Raw genomic sequence first — 23,188 nt, 5'->3', positions numbered from 1 at the left:
CATCTCTGTGCCAACACTTTGCAGACTGTACTTAAAAGACACACCCTCCTCACTGGACAGTTAAAAACACCAATCAAACTAACGGTGACATCAAGTATTACCCAATCAAAAGTAGGAAAGGAGGCATCTTCATAAAATGTGTGTGGGATGATTTGCATGAGACGCTGCTTTAAAAAAAAAAATGATAAAAAAAATACGGGATAAATCCCGTCCAGTATTGATTCAAAACGGGACGCGCAATTTCATTCTCAAACGCGGCACGATTCCGTATTTTAAAGGACGGGTGGCAACCCTACAGTGCCAGGTAACCACCCATACAATCACATTGTGATTCAGACTAGGAATGCAATGAATGTAATTACCCCGATCTACATACAAGGCGAAAGTCTTGCAACATTCAAAGATGATGGTTTGGGATAATTAGTACTTATTAAGTACAACATTGAACATAAAACAGCTTATGAAGCCTTGAACCGAAAAAAGCAAGATCTCAGAGATCGTAAAAAAAAAAAAAAGGAGGTAATGTCGTTTTACTCGCTGTAGATTTTACTCAAACATTACCAGTTATTCCACGAGGGAGACCAGCAGATGAACTCAACGCGTGTTTAAAATCCAGGCTTCTCCCACGCTCGGTTATATGTCGCGTGTTCTCGGGTAGGTACACCAAAAAATGTATACATTTAAGCATGTAATGGGCAAAGAAAAAATGAGGTATACCCGAAGGCACTGCAGTAGTACTCAATGTAACTTTACTTCTTAAATGTTAATGTTTTACTGTTTAATAATTTATACGCTTCTTATATATTGTTCAAATTCTTTTATGAAAATACCAGTGACAGCGCAATGCACGATAACATGGAGTGAATACACCATATGCATCTGCCCACGGCCGCCCTGGTGTGCGCAGATAGGAGTTGATTCTAAAATAAAATAAACATAAAAAGAGTAATACATTCATCACCCATAAAGCGGATAGCAGACGTGACGTATTATATGTGTACCACATTTCAAGTCAATACGTGAAACAGTTTGCAAGCTACATGTGATTTAAAATCCTGGACAGACCAACGAAAAGCCACGGTAGCAAATTATTGAAGAAGATTTTACTGTTTAATAATTTATATTTATATGAAATGTGCTTCTTATATATTACTTCATATTCTCATATGATAATGATGTTAATGTTGTTTATATTGATTTCTATGTTATTGTAAGTGCATCTATGTGTGTATATGTATGTATGTATGTGTGTATATATATATATATATATATATATATATATATATATATATATATATATATATATATTATATATATATATAAAAAATATATATATAAAAAATATATGTGTATATGTATATATAATATATCTGTATATGTGTGTATGTGTGTGTGTATATGTGTATATGTATATATATATGACAGCAACACTCATAACAATGACAACACAATTACATTCACAATCATGTTACGTTATTTTTAAAATGTTTCCTTTACTTTTTCATAACCTCTTTAACACACTACTTCTCCGCTGCGAAGCGCGGGTATTTTGCTAGTGTATAATAAACGTCTGTTGGGTGAACTATCGGTGTCCGCCTGTCTGTGTCTGGGCCATGCTCCACACCCAATTTTCCTTCTACATCCCTAAAACACAGGTGTTATGTTCACTGGAAACAATAATATGGCCAGTGTTGTCAAAACAGGCTGTGGTTAAAATGGAATGGATCTGTTTACATCAAAACAAAAAGTATAAGCTTCTACCATGGCCTAGCTGATAAAATAAATAAAATTTATAATTTAAAAAAAAACCCAATATCTACTCCTGGGGCTGGCTGTGTCTGGACCAATTACAGGGCAGCATCTATATTCTGAGACAGCCAATGTCATTTAAGACACATTTTTCTGTAAGATATCAATTCAGTTGAAGGCAAAGCTTCCTAGGCTACTATGAATTTGCTCATTAATCACTGACCAGCCATCCAAAGGGGCTCTCAAAATCTCCCACCACCTGTACTACTATAGAAAATTACTTCTGACCACCTCATATGTCTACTGTCCCTACCAGTGACTACATTAAACACTTAAGAGTACAAAAAAACACTGATATTAAATTCAATTGAACTGATCAGTGAGCAGAGAAGTTAAAAGTAATGGCAGCACTTTAGCCATTAGGAGTATTACTTGCAGCAGAAATTGACAGAAAATAGATCAGAAGTTAACAGAAACTAATGCATTGTGATTATTTGGTCAGAATGTTTTTTTGTAATTGTGATTTTTGCACTGGAGCAGTAATAAAAGTCAAACTTCATCTGAAGTCTGAAAGTACCAAATTCTGGGCAGAGGCTAACCCAGTCAGAACGTTTTTTTCGTATAGGGATGTCATTTTCAACCTACATAAAAAACAATCAGAGTCGACAAAGTGAATGGTTAGTGGTGCAAGGAGGAAATTATTTTTAATAATTTTCTGCATTGTGGCTCACCATATTTACAAAAGGGGCTGCTTCTAAATCAGAGTGACTGAGCAGCATCAGCAGAAAAAACACACAGGGTTCCATTTTTACTCTTAACTTGCAGCACTATGTTACATAGCATATACTGTACATTCCACTTAAGCTGAATGTGTATACAAACACTCAGGCCATGTTTAGACTTTGTAATGTAAACACTGCAAACGTGATCAGATTTCTTCACCAATTCATATTTGGCCATTAAGACATGGTAGTGCAAATACAGCACTTCTGTGTTCACATTGCTTTTGGACTTCTAATCGGTGTCAGCCACATGATAGAAGGAGTTTGGTCAATAAAAGGGGGAGTCTGCCAAGGGCACTTTGCCGAACTATTGTGTGTCCTGCCTCTACGAATGCTTGCTGTCACGTACCCTTTAACTAATCTTGGAGATTGTTTTTTTATTCCTCACTTTATCTTCTTTTTGGATTCACTTTTTGCTTTGTGCCTACTTTGATGCCTTTGCATATTTTTATTTGAATATACATGTATTGCCCATTCTTTGGATGTCTTCTTTTATAATTTGCCCAATTTTCTGATCATCTGTTTAGGATCTTCTGTTTGTCTTTTAGAGTGCACTTTCTTTTTTTTTTTTTTTTTTTTGTTTAATTTTATTAATTTTATTAAAATCAAATAACATTCCATACAAGCAAGTCAAGTTTAAGAAAATTAGGTCTGAAATAAAATCAACCCTCACCCATGAGAAAGAGAGCTAGGCCAGCAGAGTAAAAATGTAATAATAGTAAAAATAAGTAAATAAATGAATGAATCAAAATAAACAGAATAAAAAAGAGGGGAGAGAATCTACTTCCTCAAATTAAATGCTTATTCTAAAATGTTATTGATTAGATCCTGCCAAGTTTTGAAAAAGTTTTATACAGATCCTCTGTGTGAGAATTTGATTTTTTCCAATTTTAGATAATATATAACATCAGTTACCCACTGACTTATAAAAAGGTGAGTTAGCATTCTTCCAGTTGAGCAAGATAAGTCTACCTGCCAATATGTGCTGTTTGTTTGTCCTTCTCCACTTTAAGCCTATCTGAGAGTACAGCAAACACAGCTGTTAGTGGATTAAGAGGGATTGTGACGCCAAGGCTATCTGAAAGGCATTTAAAGATTTTGGTCCAGAACAATGTTAATTTGGTGCAGGCCCAATGAGGCCAGAACTTGATTGTAGTGTTCGCATGTTGGATCTTGCCCTGGAAACATTTTGGGCAATTTTAAAGAAGGCAGATGCACTCAATATATAATTTTAAGTTGAATAATTGTATGCTTTGAGCATATGGAGCTTGAGTGAATTCTGTGCATTGCTACCTTCCATTCCTTTTCTGAGATGTTGAATAAGAGATCCTTTTCTCACTGTACTCTGGGATCTTTGAAACGGAGGGACTTTAAAATGTTTTTATATATTACAGAAATGCTGTCTGAGTCCTCAAGACTAATCAATATTTTTCCGGAACAGAGGTAGGTGGGAGGTGAGGGAAATTGGGCATCTTGCACTTTCATTCAAGACTAAATTCATACTGCCAGCCACGTACCATACCACAGAAATATCATATACTAAATAAATACAACACAAAAAAAACACACACATAAATACAGTGCATTTAACATTTTTGATATACTAGCAAAAAACTTCTCTCCAAAATTCTAAGCATAACTTTGCTAACAAGTCCCCATGACTAACCATTCATTGTACACAGACTACGAGAACTGGAATTAATTCCCATGCAAAGATCATTAACATTGATTGCAGCCTCTGGAATCCAAACAGAACTTGTGCTCAAACAGCATAAACATTTTGTACATCTGGAACAACTTTCTGCACAATGTAATTTGACTTTTGTACTGTTATGAGACTATTTCATCTGTATCACGAAATGCTATGTATAATTTTAAAACATCAGAAAAGACATAGATATTGATCTTTCTTTTTACTTTTTCATTAAATTTTAATACTGTATGTTAAATTTTGAGCAGGGGCACTCAAATGGTTCATTTTTAAATATACCAAAATTAGAGAGCTAAAGCCTATTACATTAATTCAGCGGGAAAGATAAAAGGTTTATAAGTAGTTGAGTAATATTAGCATCAAATTAAAAAATATTATCTTTGTGTTTATGCTAAACTTTATTCAGGAGCCATTTTGCAAATTTGTTTAGATTTTTTAAGATAAAAAAGGTGGCAGCAGTAGCCATAGTGAAAGCTAGTGCGGTCTGAAATAAGAAATGACAAACTGATAAACTACTCACTCTTGATATATCTGAGAAGTAAAAAGAGCACTTTGAGGACCTCCTCACCCAATATGGTAGCATGGCCTTCTCCTTGAGGTTAACACCTCAAGCATTGGTTGGGGTCAGCTCCATCTCTGTAGATGAGGTCACTGCAGTTATTAAGAAAGCTCTATTGTGAAAAAGTTGTAGGAGTGGCTGAGATCTGATAATGAATATTGGGGGGATCTTTATACTAAAATGCTTCATCAATGTTGTGAGGAAGGCAGGGACAGTGCCTTTGGATATAAAGACTGGTGTAGTAGAACTCATTTTTAAAAATGGTGTGTTCCATTTACTGAGAGATCACACTCTTCAGCCTCCCTTCAAAAAGTCTTTGTCAGCATTTTGATAGAAAAGAAAAAAAATTTTCATCCAAGGGCTGAACCCCAAATTCATGAGGAGCAATGTGGATTCCATCTTGGCCCCAGATCAGTGAACTGACTCTTTACATTTGCACAAATATTTGAGAGTTCATGGGAGTTTGCCAATTCTGGGTACATCTGCTTTGTGGATTTGGAAGAAGCTTATGACCATGTATGCACCCTTTGAAATCCAATGTGTGTCATTGTACCTGGGTAGTAAGAGTATTATTTCCATATTTATTTATTAGGTTGAGACCTTTCATTGTAGGCATTGGATTCTGCCAAAGGTGCATTAGGTCTCCTCTCCTTTTCATGATTTTCCTGAGAGAAGATCAAGGCACACTGAGTAGCATTAATTACTGGGAAAATGTCATTTCATGTTCTTTTCTAACTTGCTTAATCAGACCAGAGTCATGGGGATCTGGAGCCTTTCCTAGCTAGAATGGGGCTCAAAGCAGGAAGAAAATCTGGACAGGGCACCAGCCCATTGCAGGGTGAACATATGCACACACTCCCACACACACACACACACACACACACTTACACACTACAGCCAAGTTAGTATCACAAATTCACTTGACCTGCATGTCTATCAACAGTAGGAGGAAACTGCAGCACCAGGAGGAAACCCACGCAGACACACAGAGAACATGCAAACTCCACACAGGGATGACCTGGACTCCTTACAACGAAGCAGTAGCTACCACTGTACACCAGTAAAATGATAAAAACAGAGGAGCTACAATACCCTGTTGCTGCTATTTATGTTGTCTTCATGAGTTACCATCTGAATTGTATATTGCTGGAAGTAATCAATCATCCAGCCTCTGTACTTCTTTCCAAACCAAGCCACCTGGACTCAGCTGAAGAGTGGAAAGGAAAGCTCACTGATAGACAAGAAACTTGCCCATTTTACTATTGTGCAGGAGACTCTTATCTAGGTTATGATGAAAAAGGGGATGTCAAATTATACAAAATACAAATTAAAACACAAATTCAAATTATACAAAAATTTGGGTTTGAGTACCATATTAAAAGCAGGTAAATATTTGAATATACTCAAATATAGATTAAAAGTTTAAGTACATTTGTACTTAACGTGCCTTTGTATACTTCACTATCATTAATATCGTTGCTTGCAGTATATCAGCAAAGCATGCAGCCCTTAGGTCTCATGCACTAACGCAGTCTTCACTTGGAAGACATGGCCATTCACAAAGAATAGGAATTTCTGTGCCTGGAAAGTGACATAATAAATGAGAAAAGAGGGATCTGGACACTTTACATATCTGTAATGCATATGTGAAACCCATACAAAATCACTCCTGATTACTTAAACATGTTAAACACACTCCTTAATTCATAGTTCTCCTCACTCTGCCATCTCCTCTAGCCCTCTGCTCCGCTGTGTGCCTTTTGGGTGCAAAAGACAGAAGGTCAGTGCCCATTTATATCTTATATAATTTGAGGCAGGGTGAGTCTATTTGTTTTCCACAAATGGAGTTACTAAATGTACTAAATGTTGCACTGTAATGATATTTAAGAATTTTGTCTTCATTATATTTTTTATTTGCTGAACACTTTCCTAAACAGCAACTTAAAAATTCTGCTGTAAGTAAAACAATGATTCAGAGGAAAATTTTAAAACAATTCACAAGAAGCATAGGTTATAAGTTAAAAAATAGCAGCTTGTGGAAGGGAGATCAACTGTGTGCAGCAGCCCAATTTGATACAGTAAGTTTATACAGCAGGGCAGCAGAGAGTCAAAAAATAATATTCAAATGGGAACAACTAAATGGGACTTTTCTGCCTTTACAGATTCAGCAAAAATATAAAACATGTAACATTAATACTTATTTTTCATTATGCAATTGGTTTTAGGAATTGTATCCCAAGCCAGCAACCTCCAAATGACACATGTTGGTTGATGTAGCTAAGTGTGCTTTCTTGACCCTGAAAAATTTCTTTAAAATGATTAATATAAAGTTGTTAGAATGATATTAGCTGTGCTAGCCATCTAAGAAGGGATTAAATCTAAGTGATCAACGTGGACTTCAGGATGAATGTTTGCAGTGCTCCATCTATTGAAATGTATTCTGCAATGCCTGCAGTAATAAAATGAATAGAATTTGTCATTACAACTTATATTGGAATAGTGATGTTTGATCTTCTTGCCCTAGATGATATAAACATATTCCTCATCTAAGGCTTCTTGTTTCAAGCTTAAACTAGATGTAAAAGCTAAGTGTTCTTCCCAATATTTGTGTTTTATATCTTCAGATATTTGCTTGTAGGTGCATGGGGTTTTTTGGCCTCAGATAAAGAAAACTTTTAAGGGAGTGTGTGCCCCCTGCCAAATACTGCTTCCACATAAATGTTTTATTAAAACACATTTTCCCCACCTAAACCCATGGCAGCCATCTCCTATGTATATTGTACTCTATAATTGCTGTTCTCTTCTTTCTAGAATTTTAAATGTGTAAAATTCACCTGGCATTTACTGTAACATAGTTAAGAAAACTGCTGTATGCTTTTATCTCTGTTCTTGCATGAAAAACTGTAAAATTTTGGGTAACACTTTAGATTAGGTATTGCAAAAATGCATCTATTACCCATTTACTCTTATGTAATGAGACCTTTTGGCCCTCATAACACTTCTAAAACATCTTTGTGCAGTGTGAAATATTGACATAATGGTAAAATGATTTATTAATGTAAAGGTTTCTTAGGTCTTATACTAAATATGTAATATCAAGAAAAATGTGTCTCACTTATGCCTCCTCCGACCACTCCAAAGTTAACTGTTGTTAGAAGGTCACGTTGCACAGAAGAATAAACACTTTACTGAGGTGTTGGAAGTGTTATGAAGACCCAAAGAAGTTTTTGTAAACGGCCATTGCACTTCCTAACCCAAAACTAGATTAAATCTGGAGTATGTACATGTAGAAAAAAAACTGCTTCGATAACTTAGAAGAAACAGAAGTTCACACTTGGTCAGAAATTAACTGATCGGGAACACTGATGTGCTGGGACATTACGGCATGTAATACTCCTTGTCTGTCTACAACCTTAAAACACACACAGACAGCGATCTTGTAAATTTTGTTTGATATTTCTAATACAACTATCCAACATAACAACAACATTTATTATTTTATTACTGCAGAGATGTACATATACTATGTGGATAAAAATGATGTGCCCCACACCATCTAACAATATGTGTTCAAAAATGGATTATTGGGTGCATATATCGGAAATATTGTATAATATTATATTCTCTTATTATTTATACAGTACTATTTGTAAATGTGTAAGAACTTTGTGTTTGTTTTCTGAGATGCGAGCCATACGAGAATAAATCGAAACTTAATTACTGTTTTCTTAATGTTTATAAGGTTGTCACAGTAAGACGCTCTTCAAGTATTGTTCAAGATGGAAAGTAATAAGGAAGTAAGAAAGGCTGTACTGTACAGACTCTAGTAATGTTGTGTGGTATACCGATGCTGAAAAAGTGCCGAAATACCAGCATTTTTAAACCGTATTTTACCAGCACTATGTTAACATCAGTACCGAAAATAAACAGTTGCATAATGGCACCTTCTGCTTTGGCCCAAACTCTTCAAGGCAATATTTTTATTAGTGCACTCAAAACTCCGCGGGGGAAACCCACCTCAACTTTTCTACATTAGACCATGTGTATATGAGCACTAGAGCAACACCGAGGGGTACCCCCACCCCCCACCGTTATAATATGCATATAACAGTTTGTTCGATAACTGAGAAAGCCTGGTAGTTGGGTTGCCTCGGACCCTGGGTGAGCAGACTGTGGTGGAGCAGTCAGGTGTGTGTGCAGGTTGGGGGTAAGGTAGCAGCTGGGATCAGCCATCCATTCCTTGCTTCAGAATTGTTTCAGTACTCATCCTGAGATGCACAAGCTGGTATCAGTACCAAAGTCAATATTTTACTATTTATTTAACACTAATTTCTAGTGTCTCAAACTCTGCATAATCTAATGTTTCTTATTCATTAGAACTTTTATATTGTCCTTACCATCCGTTATTAAGCCTGCCAATACAGTTCAGGTTTGAATGGCACTTATCCTGGCTATTCTGTACATGAGGTTGGAACCAAGGTGCAAAATACAAGGGGTAAGAGTGATGGGTCTGGGACACCCCTAATTAAGCCTGTGAACTCCCTGTGGGCTTGAAAACACTGGTCTACAAAAATATATATTTTTTTGTTATTTTTTTACTGGGAACTTCAGACCAGCTCTCTATTAAGTTTTTTACACTGATTTTGTATATGAAATCGGAATTAAGCTACCACATCAGATTTTTGAGATGCACATCATTGATGTTTTGACACTTTTGAATATCAATATATCAACACAATATCTAGAGTTTGAACTCTGTCCTACCAATATTGTTTGAATGTGTGTATTCTGAAAACAAACCAGAAGACGATACCAGAGACACGTTAAAGCATATTTATGTCAGTTTACCTCAATATAAAAGTGAGGTCAGTGTGCTCAAAATTATCTGAGGCAATTGCATTTGCGCTTGTACTGAACATCCGTCTCGCTTTGCATGAACCAACAGTAGTCACCCATCATGCACGGAGTAAAATTTCCCTGATATCAGTTTTCCATCACCTTTGTATTTTGATGAAATCTTTCCCCATGCTCATCTCTGACATCGCTTAGATTTGGTGGAAAAAAGTCGAGATGAGAATGTGAAAAATGCGTCTTCTGTGACATTATGACTCCCGTAAGCTGATATACTTTCAGCATATTCTCCACAAACTCAGCATAATTCTCTGCTCTGTGACTGTCAAGAAAAGTCTGGACAACCTGTACGAATGAGGGTGCTGATTCAGTTGGCTTCAGTTTCCTTTTGAACTCATCATCAAGCATCAGTTCACACATTTCAGGGCCAACAAAAACACCTTCCTTAATTTTGGCTTCACTTTTCTTGAGAGTTGTCCAAGACCTGGAACATCATAACTAAAAAATGGGACGTACAGGACGAAAACAGTTTTCAGATTTGGAGTCAGCAAGTTAAATTTGTTAAAGTAAAGGTGAAAGAATCCCAGTAGCAAAATGCTTGTTGACCAATGAAATCAAAATGGTGGGGGAGGTCTATGAAAATAAAGTTTAAAAGCATTTTATTGTATTATAAATCACTGAGTGCCTATTTCCGGGTTTGTGAGAAGGTGCTGTGGCAATTCATCACAGGCTGGGCATGAAGGTAGCAGTATGTGAACTTTTCAGGTTCGGTGGGGCTAGATGACTGAGTGACAGCAGACTGGGCATGGTTAGACCCTTGAAAACTTTGAGTGGCACCAGGCCATCCAATGTGGAAGATACTATAAGTATGTTCTCGGACAAGCCTCAAGAGTATTCAAGTAAAAGTGGAGAGACCTTCCAAGAAAACATACTAACAGGAGCCACACACAGGCATTAGTGATTGCCTTTATTGTAACTCAATTTGCAGATTTTGCATCTATTTTTCATAATGTTCCATAAATAAAAAAAAAACTTTGCAATACTATTGGATTTGACATTTAATCTTGATACAAAGATAACTGACAGATTGGGGCACAAAAGTACAGTAAATTGATTCCAGGGTTGTGCATCAAAAAATGTCTTGGTTATGTACTGTAAAATCCAGTTTTTTTCTGACAGATCCCTAAAGTGACATTTTTTGTGTGTGTTACATTTAGTTGCTATTTTCATAAACAAAGGTTTTTAACCGTATAATTAGTTTCTTTTAAAAATTTGGAATGTTATACTCACAAATAGGACAGTAGCTGTTCATTTTTTGGTATGTAATTTAGGTACAATAATGACAAAAACCCCTTAGGACATAAGAGGTTAAGGAGAATGGAGCTGTGATGGTTTCTGGTGTTATGGTTTCTGCTTTACTATTCATTTATTGGATTCCCAGGTTTTAACCTCCGCTCACAAATTCAGGTGCTCTTCTTGGTTTGGGTTATTCACTTTATTGCTTTTAGGTTTTGCTTTGTATGGTTGGTTTTGGACCAGAGCGTTAGCGGTTTTCCTGTCCTCATTTGTGGACATTGTGGACTTTTTGTCATAAATCAGGTTTATACATTATTTACCTGAAACCACTCCTTGATCTTAAAAAAATATTTGAGTATGGTTTTCAGTGTTTCTGAGAACACGGAATTTAGCAGTTGTATTAATCTCTATGTTTATTGTGTTTTTAGCATTGTGAAAATGATTCATGTTCTTCCACAGTGCCATTCTGTTGTCCCCATGGGCACAGCAGTGTTGGAGACTGGTTGTCAGGACATGAGGCTACGTTGCTGTGCGATGGTGGTTGCACGATATTTAAATTCGACATAGACTGGGTTCTGAAGGGGGGGGGGGGGGAAACTGCATCATTTAATATTGCTAGTTTTTTATTTTTCCTTTTATTACTGGTTATGACATTTTTTTTCTGTCCTCCGATTACAATTTGGCACTGGTCACATGTACCTTTTTGGGCTATAAATTTGTCATTTAATTTTTAATTTTCCCAGTTTAGACCCCCCCCCCCCCAAAGTGTATTTTGGATTCCCAATTCTGTTTTCTCTCTAACCTAGTGTCACTTTGCACTAGCAGTACACTTTTATTATATTTATTTATATTGATTTTACTATACACTCTGATCAAAAATGCAATTTCTAAACTTGTGTAAAAATTCACCCTATTATTATGGCAGTAAGAACAAGCTCAGAACATAAAATTGTGACTGTAAGTGAACATAAATTTATCATTTTCATAATGAATGAATCATTATTTCTTGCAATTTAACAGGACACACTAAGAGCCATTAAATGTGTTGCTGACTCAGACCTAAGTTACATTACAATAATAGCGTAAAGAGGAAACAAAATCAGACCTGGCCAGAATTCATTTCTCAAGTGCCAACAATCTTCATACATACAAGAAAAAAAAGAAAGAACAGAGAGGGCCATTGAGTGTGCTTTGTACTTTATCAATACTTGGTGGGGTTTTTTTTGCATTTATGAGGACATTTACCTTGTTCCTACAATGCCTAGAGTAGCCACTGCCAAAATATGGTAATGTATGGATAATACAATCATTTAGGCACGTGAGAAAATCGACAAAGATGGTTAACAGATTGGATCACGAACTGCCATCAAGTGAAACACAGACATCATTAATCCTGTCATGGCAGAGACCTGAAATATATGCAAGAAATAAGCCAAAAAGAGAGTCAGTGGATGATTACATGGAGGCACTAATTTTAGCCTTTTATTTTTAATTTCTTTTTTTAAGATCTGTAATGTATATTTGTCTATTCATACATCCATCCATTTCCTAAACCTGCCTTGTGTTGGGAAGCCAAAGCCTGTTCCAGTAACATCAAGGGCATGAGCAAGAACCAAAACTTGGTTGCAGTCCATCACATGCCAGATCAAAATACAGATTAAAAATTGTGAAACAAAATATTCTTTCTAATATGGCTTTTACCCCTGCTTCAGAACACTTTATTTAAAATTTTCAAAGCAAATGTTAAATAAATTACTTGCTATATGTTTGCACTGTGGACTTTCCCTTCTGTATTGTAGATCAACAATGTGTGACGTAATTAAGTGCACCATAAAGCAGTAAGGCAGTGCTGTGGTTAGAGTGGCTGTCTAACAGATCCACTGTCAAGGGTTCAAGTCCTGTACCCGGGAGCTGTTCATATGGAGGTGTTCTCCCTGTGTCTGTGTGGTTTTCTTATCAAAAATGTGCTGGCAAGGGTGACTATAAATTGACACGGTGAGTGAAGGAATGCTGTGATAGGCCAGAACCTTGTCCAGGGTTTTGTCCTACATTGTGACCAATGCCCCTGGGATAGGCTCCAGTGCCCATGTCCCTGAACTGAATTTGTTGGATTTCAGGATGTTTATATTGCTAAGCCAAAACTTTGGTACCTTAAATCAATCACTTACAGTCTGAGATCACCAGAACAGAGATTAAACCATCTGCTCTGGGTCATCTTACAAAACAAAAAGTCATCTCACAGCATTGACAATGCTATAGGAAGATGATCACAGGTGAGACACACAACCAGAATTAACAGGAACCATAAGGCAGGAAGTTTTCAGCATGCGATGTTAGGCCTGTAATTAATACTCCCCCAACCTACACATACATGGATTGTTGACAGGTCTGGCCACAGGAGTCATAAATGTATGGCATAAGTACATGACAACCCTGGCCTAAGCCCTGTGCCTGCTGTCAGAAATGTGTGGGATCAGAATGCAGCTGGTACGCAAGAACTGTGGCAGCCCTGAAGACTCTTTGAAGACTAGTATGCAGCACAGCCAGCCTCAGCACAAATGTGTGGGCCAGGCCTGGAAGCGGAGTCCTTCTAGCCAGGAATGTGTGGGACCAGTACACAACAGTGCAGTGATGGAAGTCAGAAGTGTGTGGGTGCAGCATGCAAGTGGCATTTTGCTTTCAGTGAGATGTAGGCAAGTCAGTTCTGACACAATGAAAAACAAGGGCTAACCTCAGCACAAGCCAGAAGTAGAACAGGCAAACTGTTTTGTAATACGCTGCAAGATTATACCTTAGCTGCTAAAAATGATTGTTTACGATATTTTTCTTCTAAATAAATTCTTTTCTATTTTGCATAATAAACACTGAGATAAACCACACCATTTGACACGGCAAAGCTCAGTTCCTGTAACACCAAACAAAATGATTTTGTGAGGCTGACCTGTATAACAAAGCACAAGCAAGTCTAATTCTGTTACAGTGGAGCTGTAGCGACACACGTGTTGTGCCATCATTTCATATTCACCAAATGCACTTGACTAACGGTACAACCGAAGGCCCAAATAAGCCATTTTGTAAATCAAAGTGTGTTAGAAGGGACCAGAAGGCATTTAAGGAACCTTAGCCATTCAACAGCTTTCTTGCTGCACATTTTTTTTTACCACAAATGCTTGTTATGTAACATGATATGTCAATTTTATGTTTCATTAATTGTATATCTAGAGCCATGATTCCTCCATTATGTTTTTAAAATAATTATATATGCAATATGCAAGCCTATGGCTACAAAGATCATTTCAAACTTCTCATTAATGTCCACACTACTATGTAATCCATAAAGCTACTGTACATGGTGATTAACATCATAGTGATGTAAATGGTTTAATTACAAATACTTTTGTTGAAAAAATAATACATTAAAATTTATGACAAATAATCCATGTTACACACAGTATAATCAAATTTCACACCAAAAATGTAGCTCACATTTTTCTGCCATCATAACAAATATTCCAAACTTTTGCAAAAACTATTGAGATAAAAGAAAAAAGAACATGCTCTGCTATGCTTATGACAAGATCCAAAATGTGACACAAACAATTTTACCACATCACTGAATAAAAGTGTGATGGCTAACATATTTATAATTGCAGGGTCAAAAGGTTAAGTAATTTGTGCTGTCTTATGATATAGGGTCACAAGCTAGACAGGCTTGAACCAACAGCAGTGTGCTTTACAGTCCATGACACTGTCTAGTAAGCCATGCCACCTGCTTAAAAAAATCAGTCACTGCTGACAGGCTGTAACAACTGCCTGCCTAAACCTGAGCTTCAGAATCCACAAGTCCATAATGAAGACAAACAAAGGTACTTTTCAAATTCCCCACCATTCTTATTGTTTCCATACTCCGAATTATGTTTTGTTCTAAGTACATTTTTGTTGGGATTGTGAAATCTATACAACTTCTATAAAGATTTTAGCAAATTATGTCAAATGTTTGAAGAGGTGCTTAATAATAAGGTTACTCAGCAGTGTGAATCATCCTTCAAAGTATGCCTAATATTACTTTGGATCTTTACATTTTCACCAATTCATCTCCCAGACCTTCTTGACCCAGTTGCTTTTAAAGATTTATATTTTGGCAAGCACTCGATTTTTAAAAATTTTGACCATACATGTAAATCCAAGTTCTCGTGTATGAAGAGTGGAAAGTAAGGGTAAGCCACACTTGGTCCAGTTGTCCACACAAAACAAATGACTAACAGCAGCAGGAGCAGCTTGGGCACAGACGGACGTGGGCTTCTTCTTGACTGCACGTCTGTATGAACCTCATGGGACTTTTAGCTTTGTTCCTCCGAAATAAATCAGTCCATCCATCTGCTCACCTGACTACCCAGTTCAGGTAGGCAGGAGGCTGGCAGCTTTTGGGCGCAAGACACCTAACTCTCAAGGCAGTCACACACACACACACCAAATCTAACGCACCCGTCATTACCGTTTGCAATAAAAAGGTGGGGTGGGATTCCAACATTATTTGGGAGCACATTTGTCAGCAACGATTACTGTCGAGCCATTCTATAAAGCTGCCTTTAGAATCGTGGGCAGACAGAGCCCATCTTTGTGGCATCAACTTCAAGTTAAGTTTTATCCAAGAACGGGTCGGTAGGACTGAAATGTCCACCCGTTTTCTCAGCACGAAGTCCCCGGTATTGATCTTGGAGACTTGAATCTGTCATATAGCTGCATCAGCTGCCAGGTGATGACCAAGTAATCATTTTTTAAAACATAGAAAATCACAATACTGACTGGGCTGCTTTATCTTGAGGTTTCTTAGTGTTAGCATTTTTTTATCGATATTTGCAGAGTCCGTTAACGCTTACCGAAAAGCACTGCTTGACGAATGAAGATCGCACGACAGGAGATGAGCCAGTAATTATGTACTTATTACCAAAAAGAAGCTTAAATGGTCACCTGGAATATGGCTCTTAAATATATAAAGTAATTAACTCACATGCTATTCATTATTTTTCCGCATTAAAGTTCAGGGTCAAAAAATAAAAAAAGATGTCTCGGCGTATCATTACAATTCTTATGCGAGCTGCACGTGCGAGTAAAGGACATTGCGTCATTTTAAAATAAGCAACGTTGATAACATTAGGGAATGATGATACTGGGAGCTTTCTTCCCTTAAAATGATGGCAATTCAGCCTGCCCCAGAGATCCTTGTGAAACATTACATTTTTAAAAGCTTCGTAATATATGATTATTGCGTCAAAATGACTACCGATAATGTACTGGACGTACTGGGTATAGCGAGGGCGCATGTACTTACCTTTCGCCTTAAGTGTAACATGCAACTGTTTCAAGGAGTTGGATCCACCAGAGAGGAAAGTCACATGTCAGTTGGAAGTCGTTAAGAAAATCTCCACGCAGACAGATGTTTCGCGAATGCAAGGGAGACTTTGAAGAGTTAAAGACGGAGATATAATCTTTCCAGTGAACTGAACAGTTCGCACTTCACTTTCTTCCAGTTAGCGCCCCAGCTTGGCTACTTTGTTCGCATTTGGTTCCGCAGGCTTTAGGGTAATCAGTGCAAGGCAATCGATTCCCGCAGTACCGATTGTCACCATGATTTAGCGTTCAACAAAGCAATACCTACTAAGTCGACTCTAAAAAGCTGCGACTGTCTGTCTTCGCTGGGTCCGACTTGCTGTATTTCCAGCGCCGTAGAGAGACCCCTTAAAAGGCCAACACACATTCCATTTCTCTGTTGACCCTGACGCCTTGTTTGGATTTCTCGCTGACCTCCTGCTCCGTATCTAATGCACACACACACTGCTAAATCTTCACAATTCAGGACAGCTATTGTTTCCACATCCACTACGACAATGGATGCACCGAATGAATGAGACGGTCGATGTCGATGCCTAAAGGTTTTGAACCGACTGCTTTTATGAGGCACTTTGTGCCTGTGTTTGCTAAGACGATAAAGTGGAGCCTCTACCCGCAGATCCCTGTTACTGGAGCAGGTTTGACTGCGTCTTGTGCGCAGCTGAGGTCGCCTTTGACCACCCCACGTGCTCCTCGCTGTGTTGATGTTGATGTTGCCCGGTTCTCAGCTGCCTTACTCAATCATCTGGCTTGCAGGGACAACGTGAGGGCCCCGCCCCCTTTATGCGCGCGCGCGTGTATGTGTGTGAGAGTCCAGATTAGGAAACTGCATTGGCACTATTACGTTTGAAAAAGGAATGTAGGCCGTATTTTCTTATGCAATAAAATGATTAGCTGTCTCAAATAAGATGCATGTAAAAGTATGTGGATGTCTCATGAAAAAAATCCTCACTGCGTTCTATTTCGATCCAAGTTCCCAGTCAGACCAATAGCTTTTTCGTCCAAGACCCCCAAAGTCCAACGATTTATACTATATTACACGTGGGGAATTTTAGAATATTATGTTAGACTATATTTTTTTCTTGTTTAGGAAAGCACAGCTTAAACTAAGATAACAGTCTCGCTGTGTTATATCTATTGCCTGTTTAGTTACATCACAGCATAGGTAAAGTAACATGACATTTTACATGGTACATGCTATATGTTGCTACTGATTATTCCCTGAATCTGTGTATTTATATAAGAAATAAACATACATACTATTATTTATTGACGCCATACATTACATTTTGTTTGTAATCTTTATAATTCCACAGTAGACTGTTTAATAATGTAGTACTGTAAATGTCATATACATCTGTAGGAAACACAATAGAACAGTGCAATAGTTGCTTTCATTAATAGTTATGGATTTTGCAATGATATGATGCGACAAACATAAATTATGTTACCTGACTATAAACGTTTCTCTAAATTTTATTTAGAGCCACTGGGAGGAAATGTCTAAATTCCACATACAGTATTATCTTTCTTTTCTTTAGTGGATATTCCAAAAGTTTAACATAAAAACCCAACTGGACCAACTGTAGTACACTATATGCCCAAAACGCATCTTCACTATATAGTAATCTCCCTCAATTAGCTCTTCTGGAGCTCTTCTTTACTCAAAATTTTATTTTTTCAGTTACTGCACAGAATGCATGACTATAGGTAAAAACAGGGTTGTAGAATGGCTAGTAAATCAAAAGCTTTGTGCAAAGAACTTAGGTTTACGTTCACAAGCATGGCCAGATACAAGTGCTGCCACTGCACCAATTCTTAGGTCCAACTCACAATTGCCTCTACCCTCAGCTACAGACAAAACCCCCAGGCTGTGTGAACTCCTGCACTTGAGACAACTGGATGAGAACAACCTACTCTTTTTTCCAGAAGAGGACCATGAGTTCTGATTTGGAAGTTGTGATTCGTATCACAACTGCATTAAAAACTGCTGAAAAACTTTCCGATGCCACCAGAGGTCACAATCTGATTAGGCATACAGGACATTGTCATCTGAAATCAACAGAGTTGAAACTTTTATATTCCCAAACCTGATAAATGTAAAACTCCACTGCAACTTGATATGCTGTCTGGGAAAGTCATGAACAGGACAGGGGACAAATGCACTCTTGGTGGAGTCCAGCTCTTACATCAAATAGACTCATCTTAACAACAAACATGCAAAGAGGATGAACTGAATGCAACTTCAGCAGCCCCCTAACTCCATACCCTTGAAGCACCTTCTGCATTACACTACAGGGAAAAATGACTATGGAAAATGGTCATGCTTTTACCAAATACACAAAGCACTTGTACAAAGGATTTTAAAATTCCCAAGATCCCTCTGTGGAAAGACAAAGAGTCGGTCCATTGTTTCACAGCCAGATGAGGCTTTCATCCCAAAGGTCTAGGCTTTCCCAGTGAGTCTGAATGTGGCCCCTTCAGTAATCATAGTCACTATTTTATCTACCTTTTTAAAAAAAATAGATCACCAACGTATGCAGGTACCAACCTTCCTTGCAACAAGGAAATGGTGTGCTTCCAAACATCTCTATAATGTTTCCGGTCATTGTTTTAATTATTGCAACAAAGTTAGCTAACGATGACCCCAATTCTCAAACATGTACTTTTACTCCTCCTGGGAGTGGGAGTAGGACACTTCATAACTACTGCTCATGTCCTACTCTTAAATAGGAGAAATTCTTTTTCAGTCTTTTAGCTCAGTATCCGAGAAGTAATCCTGAGATGCTTAATAAATAAAGTCCTATCTATCTATCTATCTATCTATCTATCTATCTATCTATCTATCTATCTATCTATCTATCTATCTATCTATCTATCTATCTATCTATCTATCTATCTATCTATCTATCTATCTATCTATCTATCTATCTATTGTGAGAGGTGGCCGGCAGTTTATCCCGGCCAGCTCCCCCAGGCCGCTAGATGGAGTCCTCCCTGCAGAATGGAGATGCCCCAAATTCCCGCAGGGCATCATGGACAATGGAGTTCAGATTCACAGCCCTGCTGGATACTGTGGGGGCCGCCAGGGGACGCTGCAGGGAGGCACAGGGATTTCTATTCTCCCTCTAGCCTGGAAGTACTTCCAAGTCACGGGGACAGAAGAACTGAAGTATTTCCGGGCTTAAGAAAAAGAAGAGTTTTCATCTGACCCAGAAGTGAAGGACAGATGCACTTCCGGGTCAAGGACTATAAAAAGGACTTTGGGAAACCCAGCAGACTGAACCGGAGTTAGGTGGGAGTGTGACAGAGCTGCTGGGTGGAGAGGATCATTGATTATTGTTGATTTATTATTGTTTATTGTATAGTGTGGAGGTGGAGGTGCTTTGTGCACATTTTGTTATAATAAATTAATTATTGGGAATTTTACCTGGTGTTTGGATGTGTTGTCTGCGGGTTTGGAGGTGCAACAGCGCCCCCTACTGTCACACTATCTATCTATCTATCTATCTATCTATCTATCTATCTATCTATCTATCTATCTATCTGTCTATCTGTCTGTCTGTCTGTCTGTCTGTCTGTCTGTCAAATACGGGCACAGATCACAGTCAGTCAAAGAAGATCTTCTGTCCCAGGAACAGCATAAATGCCCTACCAACTTTTGCACAGTTTTTATTATTAAATTTTAAATGAAGAACCCCCATACATGTTGGCAAAACAAAAAGCTAGCCTGTATTAAAAAGAAGTTGCACACCTTGAGGCAGAATTTTTTTATAGACTCCATGGCAAAAACCTAGTAAGCATAAGCCCATTAGATGCTCTGCATCTGCACTCAGTGAAGAGCGCTATACAAAAATAAACTGAAGTGAAATGTAGCACATGATACAGCTGAAAGACTGCTACTGAAGTCTGTGCATGAAAGCTATAGCTTAAATGCTAAACATAGTTCAACAATTACATTCATGTAAATGATTTATATCACCATAAACTTTTTTTATTTCGTATGACAGAAAGAAGTTCCAGTCCACCTACTTTATTACTAGAATACTTAAAAGTAGAACAAGGTTATCAAAAAACATGTGATATTATTACATTAAAATGTCAATGTATTCAATTGGATGACATCAGTCAGAATTTGCCTCAAAATCAGATACTGAACAAAAACTGTAATCTAATAAGAAATTTATGCTGTAGTTTAATGCAAAATCCATGTTACACATACTAATAATTTCTTCATCAAACAAATGCAAGAGATTAAAATTACAATTATTTTCTTATTACAGAATGAATAAATATAGAAATGCTTCTCCTTACTCTTCAGATGGAGATAGTGATTAAATCTTTACTTTCCCCTGAAAACAGTATCAATTACATAATAAAACACTAAGGTCTGTGTGTCCCATTCCTCTTAGCAATCTAAAGTACGAGTGTGAGACACACGAGGAGATTTAAAGGAGCATGCTGAAAGAGTCAGTTTCAAAGATGGCAAGGAGGTGAGAAAAATGCTTGGAAAATAATGACAGAGTCTGAGAAACAGCCCTCCAGGAACACACTTGAGAAAGGCAGTGTCGGTGAAGAGATCCTCAAATGCACACGAATACAAAAGAAAGGTGCTTATGGTACACATCAGGCAAGAGACAGTAGATGTTTTTTTAATTATTCTGTTACCTATCTTCGACAGGTACTGTGGCTAGTAATAATATAATTAAGTCTTCAGAAGAAACAGTAAAACAGTATGTCATTGTTGTATGCCAGATTAATAAATATTAAAAGTCAAACCTAACATTCCAAGAAAAATACATCAGTTTTCAAGAAATTACCAAGCTAACCCATAGCACACCTGTTATATACCCAGCTCTTGAATGACATAAAATATCATCCAATCCATTTTCTAAACCTGCTTTTTATCCATTGCACTTGAGCTAAAGCTTATTGTAACAGCATCAAGCTCAAGCTATCTAGGAGCTGACTCCAGACATTTGTCGTTTACACAAAATCACCCACTCTTACCCATCCGGACATGTATTGAAAAACTGCTAGGTGATTCAGTATACAAATCTATGGGATGGTTAAAAAAGCCCACATGGACAAAAGGAGAGCATGCAAACTCTTCATAGACTGTACCCAAGCTATGAACTGCACACAAGTTCCTTGGAGTTGTGACTAAGCAGTGCTACCTTCTGTTTCTCTGAGGTTAAAACTCAAAGCTAACTTAATTTTATTCTTCTGAAAGCAGTAAGTAAGGTGAAAAATCTTTGCAAAAAAATAAATCTTTATTTGACTAGTTTGGAGCTCACTAAAAAGTCTGCCCATTTTCATTTATTGCTGTGCCTCATTTTTTGCATCCTTTAAAGTTTTCTCCTTGCTTACTTCGGTTCACACAGCCTCCTTTCCAGCGGTGCTTAATTCACTTGATTTCTTGACAGTAAAATCTCCAGCTGCGCATCCTGTGGTCTGTTTAGACTCTTTGAGTCTTTAAAACATAAATAACCTCTTCAGGGTGGTGCAACACTACTGTATGAAGGATCCAATGTCTTAGGTTTGAAACCTATATGCATATTCCCCTGTGTCTGCTTGGGTTTCTTGGCACTTTGGTTTTCCTTCCCCTTCTTTTAAGATTTGCTTATCGATTCTAAATAATCCCCCTCTGTGCAGTATGACTGAGCCTTACGATGGACTGGCACCTCATCCAGGGCTTTTTCCTTCCCTGCTTCCAATGCTAGCAAGATAAGTTAGAAAATGTTATACTATGAATTCCTGACAGGAGTGAAGAATTTCACACTTGATTTTGTCATTATTAGGCTCAGCTTAAATGGTGACACATGAGCAAGCTTAATTTGTCTCTTAAGGGATCCAAATTGAAGTATACATGGGAGAAAGATTTGAGAGTAACACCACAGCTTACCCATTCTCCACTTCCACTATTAGCCAAGAAAATGATGAACAGTCAGGAGACTCATGACATTGCCTCAGCTCACAATTACAAGGCATATACCTCACACTTTATTCTCATAAAAACGGTTAAACTATGGCTTCAGTTTTAATGTAAGCCCTTTTCAGAGATGCTTGTACTTTGAATTAAATCGATTTTTAGAAGTGCATTTAAAGTCTACAGTTTCAGTCCTGTTTAAATGCACTTTGTCATGTATGTGTCTCCTAATTGATGTTAGTTTGATGATTATTGTTTTTATGATTATTGCTGGATTACTACCTATATGCTGTAACCTATAATTTTAACTTTCCTCCCTCTAATGTTTATGACAGGTTATACATATGCATTTCACATTAAATTTATTCTGATTATACCATTTTGTAAAGTTTTGTTAATTTCTGGAATCTGTTCAAGGTGTGTTTTACAACTGCTGTCTGTTAAAAGTCTCACAAATTTGTACAGTGCTTTTTAGCTTGCTGAATGGAGTTTGAAATGAATAAAGGTGTTTAAAAAAAGTGTGTGGAATGAACCAGGATCCAGTGATCCGCAGCCCCTGACCTTTTGCAATGTCAAGGAACATGGAGCCACTTTCACCACGTTCGGCAGACCCATGGAGACCGACACAATCTTTATAGCCAGCCCTGTCAGTGCCATTGGTCAAACTGAAGTCACCCAAAACCAAAGGAGTTTTACCTTGTGGGCACCCATCAACAACTGAGGAAAGTTGCAAATAAAATTTCTCCCTCATTGAGACATCACTCACCGCATACGCTAAGACAACAGACAAGGCACTAAGAAAGTGCCTTAATCTGAGTCTCATAATACGTCATAATACGACATCAGACACCATTGTAAGACACAGATCTGCCATAGCAACAGCTACTCCCTGAGAATGACAGCAATCAGAGCAACCACAT

The 23,188-nt window shown here is 37.6% G+C and overlaps 1 protein-coding gene across 1 annotated transcript in view; it reads right to left on the bottom strand.

The window, feature by feature from the left end:
• gprc5ba (G protein-coupled receptor, class C, group 5, member Ba) overlaps positions 1 to 17,113 on the bottom strand; it is a 135,136-nt gene extending 118,023 nt beyond the window's left edge. Inside the window, exon 1 of the mRNA XM_028813761.2 lies at positions 16,281 to 17,113. The gene's annotated coding sequence lies outside the window, so the exon portion shown is untranslated. The remainder of the gene's footprint in view (positions 1 to 16,280) is intronic.
• Positions 17,114 to 23,188: the final 6,075 nt, after the last annotated feature.

Source organism: Erpetoichthys calabaricus, chromosome 11 (genome assembly GCF_900747795.2).
Source record: "Erpetoichthys calabaricus chromosome 11, fErpCal1.3, whole genome shotgun sequence".
Classification (NCBI taxonomy): Eukaryota; Metazoa; Chordata; class Cladistia; order Polypteriformes; family Polypteridae; genus Erpetoichthys; species Erpetoichthys calabaricus.
Note: the sequence above shows the minus strand (reverse complement) of the source record. Positions and strands in the feature narration are given on the sequence as shown.